The sequence below is a fragment of the Medicago truncatula genome, chromosome 1 (assembly GCF_003473485.1).
Source record: "Medicago truncatula cultivar Jemalong A17 chromosome 1, MtrunA17r5.0-ANR, whole genome shotgun sequence".
NCBI lineage: Eukaryota > Viridiplantae > Streptophyta > Magnoliopsida > Fabales > Fabaceae > Medicago > Medicago truncatula.
The window spans coordinates 17,907,701-17,920,243 of record NC_053042.1 but is presented as its reverse complement, the minus strand read 5'-3'; positions in this window follow the sequence as shown (position 1 = coordinate 17,920,243).

The window sequence follows — 12,543 nt, the reverse complement described above, 5'->3', positions numbered from 1 at the left end:
AGTAACTTTGTTTTTCTTTTACCTTGGTAAGGTAGACGCTGATAGGGTTTCCCGTTTGTAGAACTACCGAGAGGGCGAGTGTGCTATGTACTTCTAAGATTCATAGATGAAGGAACCTTTAGGAATATTGGGAAGTCATACCTTTGAAAATTTAAGTACTCTAATTTAAGTATATGTTTTGATTACCACTGAGCGAGTAAGACCCCCATGAATCGTCACATGGATCAGCAGGTGCAACTCGACAGGCGAAGATTCATAGATTGGAAAGAATGAAAGTCTTGAACTTGATGATTGTAGCATAGGTCTTGAGCGGATTAGTAGTGATTGTAGCACAGGCCTTAAGCGGGTTAGTAGAAATGTATATCATTAACAACTATATAATGATTTAGTGATATAATCATAAGCTCAATGTCTTTTATATTATTTTATATAATAAAAAATTGTTGAATATGCAAAGACACGAAATTATTTCAAGCAGTTTGTTGAATTCTAAAACAATTTTTATTATATAACAAAAACATGGTTCATATTATATAATCCGATCAAATAGTATATTTTAGAAAGAAACAAAAAGTAGGACGCTTAAGAAACACCACCATAATAGCCAATTCATCATTGCGTTACTAAATTGGCATTGATATCTTAGCTGAGATATATTTCCTTTAGTTTTACACATGATCTGTGAATTTTCTAATTTTTCCACATGGATCATTGAACTGTTAAATAAAATCAGTAAATTAGTAGGATGACAAAATCTAATTGATTGGTTGGATTCTTTAATGATTAAACTATAATGCATAAATTTTTTGACTTGTAGATAGATATAAAAAAGTCATAAATAGATGATTTTATTATAGATTGAGTAAGATAAAGCTACAGTAATAAATAAGATTTGACTTCCATCTACCAATCATATCTTTTTTTTTTTTTTTTGGTTACAACAATCATATCTTTGTGATAATCCTAATAGAGACTTGCTATACGGTACGACAACTCTCGGCACACGAATTTGCACGATACGTTCAACTACAACTGGATTTCTCTTTTAATGGTTGCTACATTCTAATATTTTATAATAAAACATAATCCTAGTTATTATAAAACATCCAAATGAGACAAACGGTAATATATATCTATGCCTGTGAGCTGCAACACATGTTTCACCGTTTGACAATCAATGAAGATCAATATCTTACAAAGCTACAGTGATGTGGAGTAAAGTGTGTTTTCTCATAAATAAACATATGCTAGACTCTACAGATCATTTGGACTAAAATCATAATTGAAAGAGAACTGAAACAACAACATATAACTCATTCGTGCAATAGTGACGAATTTTTTGTCGTGCACTTTAGCTTTTTCCATCCTAATATTAATAGTATCTTCTAATTTTGAGTTAGGAGTTCTTCTATTGAATTTTGCTATTAATTAACTTTGTAGGTTTTTTTGGGTATCATCAGGAGCTATCAAAAAAATCAAGAAAAAAAACAAGTCAGAGACTCACAACTAATTACAAACACCAAAACACCCATCAAGTAAGAAACCGAATATATGGCTAAAACAAATATATTTATATAACAGGATTAATGTTGAAGACACAAGGAGTGCCACACACACACACACACACAATTAAGAATGTATATACAAAACTAAACCTAAATAAACACACACCCAAACCTTAAACAACTATTGATAATTACTTGTTCCTCCCATGTTGATAACATAAGATCGATTCCTCGGAACATCCAATAAGTTTGTGAAAATCATTCATAGCCTCCATGTTGTCGTTGAAGCAAGCTGTATTTTGGATCTTCTCGAGTTTGAGTCGAGCCTCTTCTCTCTGATCTTGACGACTTTGACTCTTCAGTTGTCTCCAATTAGACAAAGTGTTCTTCACTTGAGGATCATCAATAGAAGGATCAACAAGTTTCTTGGGAGGAGTTTGCTGACATGGAGTTTGATGATCAACAGCGACCCTTTCTTTTTCTGACTCTAATTGCATCTTCTTTGTAAGCGCGTTAATGGAAACAAATTTTCTCTTCTTCTTGATACAATTTTCTTTGACAAAAACTGGTTTTGCCGTGAATCCAACACCTTGAATCGCTTTTGTTTTGCTTGGACACATGTTTAGGTTTTTCCTTTATTATCGGAGGGTTTGTCAAAAATAAGGAAGGGTTTTTTGTGAGTATATTTTTCTCCCAAGAGGAAGTGATTTTGTTGAATGTAAGAAAGATAGAGTGGTGATGGGGGCGGAACAATAAGATCAACAGAACAACTGAGTTAGGGTTTTGCAGTGAATAAGAATCTAACAGAGTTAGGGTTTTGCAGTGAATAAGAATGTAACAGAGTTAGGGTTTTGCTCATTGTGTATATGTAACTGTTAGTTAGGGTTTTTATTTGTGAGAAATAGGAACACGCCACCTAGCGGGAGGAACTTTCCTTTCAACGGTAATAAAAGTGTGCATTTATTGGTTAAAAAAAGTGTATTTATTGTTATATCTTTTATATTTTTTATTGGTACAAAAAGGGTCATATGCCCAATTTTGTATTTATTTAATGCATCAAAAAATTTTTTGAAATCGGACCGTTTCTCTAAATTTTAATATTGATTGATTAAATTACCACAAAATTAATTACTCCTTCTGGTCTTTTTTATATGAGACAAATATGTCGATAAAATATTATGTATTTAGTTTATATTACAAACCAAATACATATGCATTTGTTGACACATTTGTCTTTTATAAAAAAATCAGAGGGGGTATTAATTACTTAACTCTCTCTTAATTCTTGGGTTTCAATGCAACCCTAAAAATACATCAGTATTATTTGTTTTATTTTATTTTGAAAAACCTAAATTAGTCCAACCTAAATTGACACTGGAGAGAATCAAACATGAGACCTCGAGGAGGAGCACACTCCCAGATCCTAAGTCATCAGTATTATTGAAAGAGCATTTTGTCATATATCGTAGTACTACTTAGCTCGAGGGACCTTTTCCTTTGGTGGAGAATTCCAAACATTTATTTTTCATCAGTATGTAATTTTGATTGGTTGAGTTTTGATAGTATTCATCAAGATCAGGTGTCAAAGATTTTTTTTAAAACTAAATTGAAAAATAATTGATTGAATGCGACACTGAAATGTTGACATCGGTAAAAATTTAAAAATAAATAAATTAGTTTTTTTTTTTTTTTTTTTTTTTTTTGACTGGAAGATATTTCATTCAACTAGAATAAAGAGAGTCCATACAAACAGTTGCTACAATTTGATCAGGGGCACAACCCACCCAAGATTTAGAACCTAAACTAACAGCAACTTTAACCAAGCCATGGGCAGCCTTGTTTTTGGTTCTACTAACAAAAGCAACACTAACATTAGGAATTAAAGACAGAAGATGAATACAATCAGAGATAATCAAATCCAAATCAGCAATTTTCAGCTTCCCTTGCAAACACTTAACAGTAGATTCCGAGTCAGTTTCAATGACAACAAGTCCAGGATGGTTGGAGGAGATTAGCCAATTAAGGCACCATCTTAAAGCAAGAGTTTCAGCCACTAAAGGGGATGTACTAATATTTTCTATATGAGTTGCTGCATAGATAACATCACCTTTATGATCCCTTTCTAAGAGTCCCCAAGCTGTCACACCATTATCAAAACATCCAGCATCGATATTTATCTTAGTTGAACCCATATCTGGCGCACACCAACAAGGAGGGGCCAAATGTGTTCCCTGGACCGTTTCAGAAATGGTACTATGAGTAAATTCATCAGTAAATCCAGCAATTTCTGCTGCTATTAGGGGTGGACAGAACTTTTGTTTATTGAACACACAATTGTTTCTTCCCCTCCATATTCTCCACAAAGTAATGCCAAACAGTTGAGCAGCATAAATATTGGGACTTTTTAGCCAAGATTGCAACCAAGATAAAAGATTAACATTATGTGGGATATGTAGGCCAAGAGGAGAAGCAAACCAAATCTGTTGCACTAACGGGCAGAGCATAAAGAGATGCTCATGACTCTCTTTTTCACTGTAACAAAGGGGGCAGATTGTGTCCAAGGAAATACCTTTCTTTTCTAGACGGCCTCTGGTAGGGAGAATCAATTTAGCCATCCTCCACAAGAAATTACGCACACAATTAGGGACCTTCAACTTCCATATTGCCTTCCACAAACCTTGATCACTTGTAACAGATGATTCCGGATTGTTTTGATCATTCAGAGACTTTAGATTGTGGTATGCTGATCTCACAGAGTACTGTCCATCTTTTTCCCAATGCCACATCAACTTATCATCAGGGAGCCGCCATGACAAAGGTATGTCTAGAATTTGTTGAGCTTCTTGGTTGACAAAGTTGTCCAACACCTTCATTCTGTCCCAACTCTTTGTGTCTGCATCAATTAACTCACACACCATAGCATTCTCACCCAAACTCGACACCGGGCTCCAAACTTTGAAATTTGTCTGTTTCGGCAACCAATTGTCCTTCCAAACTCTGACATTAGTCCCATTCCCAATAGACCATCTAGCACCCAAATCAATGACTTTTTTCGCTTTGACTAGACTTCTCCATGCATAGCTTGGTTGATATCCAACTTTAGCTTCCATAAAATTTGATCTTGGAAAGTAGCGGCTTTTGAACACCCTTGCAAGCAAAGAGTCTTGATTGAGAATCAGCCGCCAACATTGTTTACCAAGAAGGGCTAGATTAAATTCTTCAAAACCCCTGAAACCAATACCACCTCTCCCTTTAGATTTCCCAAGATTCTCCCAGCTAAGCCAATGAATTTTCCGGTGTTGTTCAGTTGATCCCCACCAGAATTTCGCCAACATGGACTCAATGTTATCACAACAGCCCGTCGGGATCTTATAGCAGCTCATAATGTAGTTTGGAATCGCTTGGGCTATCGATTTAATCAGAGTTTCTTTACCTGCTTTTGACAAGCATTTCTCTTTCCATCCCTTTATCTTCTTCCAAACTCTATCCTGGACAAAAGAGAAAACCTCTTTCTTCTTTCTACCAAAAATGACAGGTAGACCTAGGTAGCTAGAGTGACATGTCACAACCTTTACTCCAATCTTGTTACAGATCATTGACTTCTCATTTTCCGGCATGTTTCGGCTATATGACACTTCAGATTTCTCAAGGCTCACTAGTTGACCTGACGCCTGTTGGTATTTTTGAAGAGTTTGAAGAATAGACTCAGCTTCTGAAATAGTCGCACGAGCAAAAAGTAAACTATCATCCGCAAAGAATAAATGAGTGATTTTTGGAGCGTTTCTAGCAACTTGTATTCCATGAATCTTATTAGCAGCTGCCTCAGTATGAAGTAAACCAGAAAGAACATTTGCACATATAATGAAGATATAAGGAGATATCGGGTCACCTTGCCGAATGCCTCTGTCAGGTTTGAAGCTTCTGCTTGGTTGACCATTAACCAACAACTGATAAGAGACTGTAGATATGCAATCCATGATTAGTTTGGTCATCTTGGGCGGGAAACCTGTTGCTTTGAGAGCTTCTTGAATAAAAGGCCATTCCAGCCGATCATACGCCTTGGCCATATCAAGTTTAATGGCCATCATCCCCTTTTTACCTTTGTTCTTATTCTTGAGCCAATGGAAGCATTCCATGGCTATGAGCGCATTATCAGTTATTAATCTACCTTTCACAAATGCGCTTTGTTCCTCATCAACCACATCAGGAAGAATGGTCTTTACCCTGTTGGCTATTGTTTTAGTGACAATTTTCATGATGACATTACATAGGCTTATGGGTCTAAATTGCTTAGGTGAAGCTGGGTTTCGTGTCGATGACTGACATGTCTTCTATTAAAAAGGTTAGTGCTACAATGTTTGTCTTCCCTTACCATATACTTGTTTTGCAAATCCACATTTAAGAACTTTTTCAAGTGGAACCCCTTTCATCGAAATCCGCAATGTCCACGCATAGTAAATCATCATAATTTAACAACGACATGGGATAGATCATTTCAACAGTGCATCCTAATGCGATCAATGTTTCTTGTGTTCTGCCAACGAGTTTGCAGGTGGCAATGTAGAGTGCCGTTACACGCTTGTTTTCATCCGACAATGAGGGAGTGTCGCATGGCTTCGTGAATCTTCTCCGGTTCCTTTATTACAATTGCTTCATCCAATAGTTTTTTTTTTTGGAACATTGGCTTTTTCTAACATATATATAGGCATGGAAAATGAAACTGGGTATGGATTTTTCTTTGAGTTCGGAGGTAGCAATATAGAGTATCAGACGAACTCGTTTGGTGTTTGGTTGTAATTGTTTGGTTAAACATAGAATTGGGACTAAACCATGTAACAACATTCACTGAACATATTATTGGTTATTGATTGTGGTAATCTTTGTTTGCCCGATGTTGAAGTTATTAACTTTTTCAAAATTCTCCCTCAAGTTTCTTGTGCCAAATGATTGTAACTGTTGTGTGTGACTTAAAATCTTGTTGGAATCTTTTTTTTTTTTTGTTTCTCAAGAAAGTTGAAGATGTTACTTTTTTTCTCAAGAAATCATAAATATAAGGAGGTTTTATAGCTTGGCAACAAATATGAGCTACAAGGATATTTCTTAAAGTGCAAGACAGATTGAGTGATGCCTATATATATATATATACAAGGCATTGGTTTTCAGTTCTAACAAGTTTTGGGATAGAATTTTTCCCATGAAAACCATTTTTCTGGCTTAAACCTTTGTTGGGCCAGTAGGAAACAACAGCTCCTCAACTACACAATCTGCCATTTCAAAAAATCCATCACTTTATGCAAGGGAAGATGCTTTAAACAAAAGAAAAGAACAGTTATGACCTTGAGAGGTAGTTTAAGTGACGCCGCTGAAATGGATGACGCAAAATTTGACATTCCCATTTGTTAGAAACAAAACTGCTTTCGTTACATGTTTTCGTATAAATGGTTAGAGAGTTTTGGCCACACATGTATATCATCAGTTGCTTCTTAGAGCACATTTAGCACATTGGAAAGGTTTTAGACACATATAGGAGCTCATTGAGTTCGAAAATGACAAGAGTTTTGATGTTCTTAAAATTGGTTGAAACATTCTTTTAGAAACTTCAAAGACCTTAATTTGAGTGAACAAGACAAGCTATTTGAAAATATGATAACATATAGTAATCTGTTTATGAAGTATATTTTTTATTTTATGTTAATTATGAGTTATGTGATTTATTTCTCTTTTTTAAGATATTTAAGTTTTTAATATATTTCAATCAACAAACTAAATCTTAGTAGAAAACAAGCTAAATCTTTATTTCAAATAATTTATTCATTAGAATTTAGAATGGATAATATGGAAAATAAAATAAAAATAGTGACATATCTTTTGCTGTCGAATGAAATTTTTTTATGAAGTGTTATATTTTCCATTCACAAAAAAGTGAAAAACATTTATTATATCTTTCCATAAAAAAATTAGATTTATTGTATCTTTATCATCAAGGAACTGTTCACTGATCCATGTGAACAAAAGGTTAATCCATGTGAACAAAAGATTAGAAAGTGCCTTGCAAGAACATAAACAAAATTAAGGAGGATTCAAGCAAACAATACCTTGCATGATAAATCCTCCGTTCAAAAAACCAATATAGTTAACATTAGCAACAAAAAACCTTGCATAGAAAAAAACCAAAAACTCTAAGTTCAAAAACCAATCGACAGGTCTGCAATGGAATTGATGCAAAGAGATCAAGTGCTTCAAGGTGATGGATTCAAGACAGAACAATTTTTAGGTCAAAGAAATTGTATCAAAAAGAGAAAATATGTTTCCATTAGTGGGGTTGAAAAGAAGATGATAGAGTCGGAAAAAGAAAAAGTTAATGATCATGAAACTCGATTAGAACATACCCCTTACGAAAAACCAGTTGATCCTTTTATTGATGATCCTAAAGTGAAGAAGACTTTGTCGAATTGGAGACAAGTGAAGAGTCAAGTTCGTCCAGATGAAAGAGAAGTGGCTCGGTTCAAACTCGAGGGTATCCAAAACACCGCTCGTTTCAGTGACAACATGGATGCTATGCATGATTTTCACAAACTCATTGGATGTTCCAAGTGTGAGGCACAAGGAAACAAATGTTCTCTGTATTTTCAAATGTATCAACATGGGAGGAACAAGAAGAATTAATCAACAACTGTGAAAGGTTTTGGTACTTATTAATCATGTGTTTATTTTGCTTCATCGCAGTCAGTGTCCAGTCTTAGATGATTACAATTGCTACAACGGCGGTGTCCGTATATTTTGCGTGTTTCATAATTCTTAGTGTGATATTTTTTTTTTGGTGGCGGAATTTGAACCCCGGATCTTGCATATATTATATATTGTCGTCATGTGATACTTCTTTTGTCATTGCAAGAACATGTATTTATTTTTATTTTTTTAAGAAAACAACGTTATTTTGTTTCTCTGAGCAAGTAAAGAAAGTAAAAAATACCTTTTAAAAATTTTAAAAGTAAAAATTGTTGATACAATAACTCGAAAATTACCTTATGCGCTGATTGAAAAGTCTATATGTCCATGAATCCTCACTCAATTCAAAAAATTGTCGAAATTGTTATGTTGTATGATTCCAATCCGACACCTTCATTTATAGGTGTTCGTTTCAATGATTGTTTGCTACTTCGTTTATTTAGAGAGAAAAAAGTCTCCTATTTTTTCCAACAGTGTCTATTGGAGGTTCTTGTTCTTGTAGTATAATTAGATCGATCAACAACACTTTGTTTGTGTGTGGGTTTTATGAAATGAAGGTGATAATAGGCTTTTTAGAAACAAGGAAACCAATATGTGTAGCTTGTTGGAAAAAGTTAAGATTCACTCGTACTGATGGATGAAGGCAGCTAACGTTATTTTCTGTTTAGGAGGTCACAGCTGGCTGGCGTGTCCGATAACTTGTTTAGGCATTTGCTAGCCTTGTCAGTTTTATTTTTGGTCTCTGTTTGTTAACTTTACTTTAGTTGCACTCTTGTGGCACGCCTTGTGCTGGAGATGCGGTTTTGTTCTTGTTAATATATTTCATTTTGGCATCTTAAAAAAAAAAAAAAAAACTTTATTTTCTTGATTTTGTAGAAAATAATAGACTTAATTACACTTTTGGTCCTCGTGTTCTGGCCTACTCACGAAACTGGTCATGCCCTTTTAAAACAGAACAAAACGGTCCTTCAATTATCATTTTTGTTGCATTTTTCGTCCTACCTCCTATTTTCAAACTTCAGAAACGCAGAGAAATGACAGTTTTAGACGGTTTTAGACCTACCCCTATGCTCAACCATGAAATAAACAAGGAATAAAACATGTGTGCACAAGGAATCTATTTTATTCAGCACACTAACCAAAAAAACCATAATTAGAAATATATCTTAGAAATTAGGTTTTTTTGGTTAGTGTGTTGAATAAAGTGGATTCTTTGTACCCACAGGCTTTATTCCTTGTTTATTTCATGGTTGAGCATAGGGGATAGGTCTAAAACTGTCATTTCTCTGCGTTTTTGGAGAATAAAATGGGGGGTAGGATGAAAAATGCAACAAAAATGATACTTGAAGGACCGTTTTGTTCTGTTTTAAAAGGGCATGGTCAGTTTCATGAGTAGGCCAAAACATGAGGACCAAAAGTGTAATTAAGCCAAAATAATAATATTCAGAACAAATATTTCTTGAAATATCGCGTGTGTACGGCGTATCCAAACAAATGTTACAACCTGTAATTATTCTTGGATGGAATACAACTTGTAATTAATATTATTCTTTTTAAAGATCTTGTAATTAATTATTTATTAAAAATTGATTTGGTTGAAATTAAATGTTGACTTTTTTTTCTTGTTTTTTTTTGTTTTTTGAGTAAATGTAGACATTTTTTTCTTGTTTGTTTATTTTCCTGTAAATTTATGGATACACTCAATAATAATTTACAAAATCTTTGTTATGGACGTAAACACTTCTATAATTTTAATTCATTATTTGTTACACTAAATAATTGATTAAAAAAAATACAAAAATATCATAATTTTACCCATTTCCTTACATCTTTTTCCTATGTGATGTTAATAATTATTTTTTATAGGCATCAGGTATTGTATTGTCTATGTTTTGACGTATCTTTTAACATTTACCTTATATTTCTATTTGTTTATTATTATTTATTATTGGGATATTTTGTTGTCAATTAAAATTTTCAAAAACTTATGATTTTATTAGTGTATATTTTATGCCTTAGAGTTCTTTCTTTTTTAGTGTTGTTGTTTTAGTTAGGCAGGTATAAACACATGTCTCCTATATTAATCGATACACAAAAAGATCCTCGTGAATTTAGCTCAGTTGGTAAAAATAATGGTATATGCAAGGTTTGAGAGTTAAATCCCGGACACCACCAAATAAAGTTGATACACAAAAAGGATAGTGTACACTTTGATAGAAGGAAAACAACATATTGTATAATAGAGAAAGGTTTGGATAGAAGTTGAGACCATAGATTTTAGCATGATAGTTAAGTAATTTTCGCAACATATTCTTTTTAGTACACAAAAGTTTAGATAGTCATTTCGAGAATAATGTTTTCGAAAAAATGTGAAAGAGGTTGGAAAAACGTTGTCTATTATAGGTGGAGATTTAACTATTGTAAATGGTAGAATAGATATTTTCAATGTTGGAAAATGTGAAAAGATGTTAGAATGCATGCAAATAGGTTGTAAAATGTTTTTTTTTTTGAAGGAAATAGGTTGGAAAATGTTAAAGTATCATTTTATAAGTGTAACGTTTTCGGGAACCACAAAAAGAGGATAAGAAACGTTTTTCATTTGATATACTCCATTTTTGTTTAGCATATAAATGATTTTAAAGGACACTTAAGTAATTTATGCCACATTTTCTTTCCTCGTGAAGTATGCACTTATTGTTTTATAATTGTTTCAATTTAATTTTCCAGGTGGAATATTGTATAACCATGTATTCTATTTCACTCTTTGTAAAATAAAAAAATAAAAAAAAGGTTTTCTATTTCACTCATATCTTTTTCGCAATTTATAGATTCTGTTTTCAATGTTCTACATAGGTTTTGATGGGTTTCCACTTGTGTAATATTGGGACATTTTATGTTATATAACATTGTCCAATCAGGGTGTGCCATGTGGCACACCTTTTTTAAAAATAAAATTCAATTAAAGCTGATAAGAAAACACGTGAGAGTAGAAACTCAGAAAACCAAAAACGCATTCCCTCTTCTCCTTCTCCCCTACGATATCAGAACTCACCACCCACCATCAACTATCCTCCGCCACCGCCGATATCTCCTCCTCCGCCGTCCTCCTCTCCGCCATCGACCACCTTTCCTCTTCTCTTTCTCCCATGCAACAATCTCTTTTTTCAAATTTGATGAATTTGATTTGGAATGGATTTTGAGATTCATTGAGGAAAATCAACTAAAACTTATTAATTGAGGGTTGTTATTGTTGATATCAATAGACTAATAAGTAATAACAACACTTTCAGTTGTCTCTTGAGAGATGGGTTTTTTTTGACAGAAAGATAATTATCTCATTTCATTAATAAGGACATCTTGAATACAATCAGGTAATATAGTGAAATAGTGGATACTAGCATAAAATGTGGCCGCCCTAGCAAGTCTATGAGCAACCTCATTTGCTTGTCTCCTAATAAACTCTACCCTTGAGTTTGTGAAAAAAGATGAGAAAGTAGTCCTACATTCTCTGATGATAGCTCCTAAATCAGATACATCATTTCTAGTGCTGTGAAAACTATCTACTACCCTCTTAGAGCTCTTGAGAGATGGGTTGATTTGGGTTTTTTTGAACTGTAACAAAAATACTGAAAAAAGGGTTACAACGATGTTGCAGAGAAATTGAGCATCTGTTAGATTGAAAATATGTGAGATTGAGCATCTTTAATTGTTACTGAGCATCTTTAATTTGTGAAATCTCTTTATCTATTTTCCTAGTTCTGTCTCACGTGTTTGTTTCCATCAGTTTAATTGAATATATTTTTTTTAAAATGGTGTGCCACGTGGCACATCCTGATTGGACAATATTATATAACATAAAATGCCCCAATGTTACACAAGTGGAACCCCTTTTGATGAGTATGTCCCTCTCTATAATTGGTTGAAATTACTTTTGTACACTTAAATTAAAAAATTGATTTTATTGTGAAATAATAGGAACTATGGCTTTGAAGAAAAATCTATTTGAATTTCCTATCCTTTAAAAATTTTATATATTAAGATTTAAATTATCAAGATAAAGACAACCTTGCATCCTTTAAATGTAACGTTTGTACTTAATTAACATTTTTATTTTTTTACTTTGAAATTGATGGTTTGTGTTAGCAAAAGTGTGAAAGTAGTCCTTGAAATCATAAAATATATGTACCATTACCCTCGTTTGTTGGCCGCATAAGGTTTCCATGTGATGATGTCAGCTATTGTTGAAAATAATTTTTCCAAAGGTTATAAGATAGGATAAAATGAGCCAATTTGTATTTCTCATCTTCAA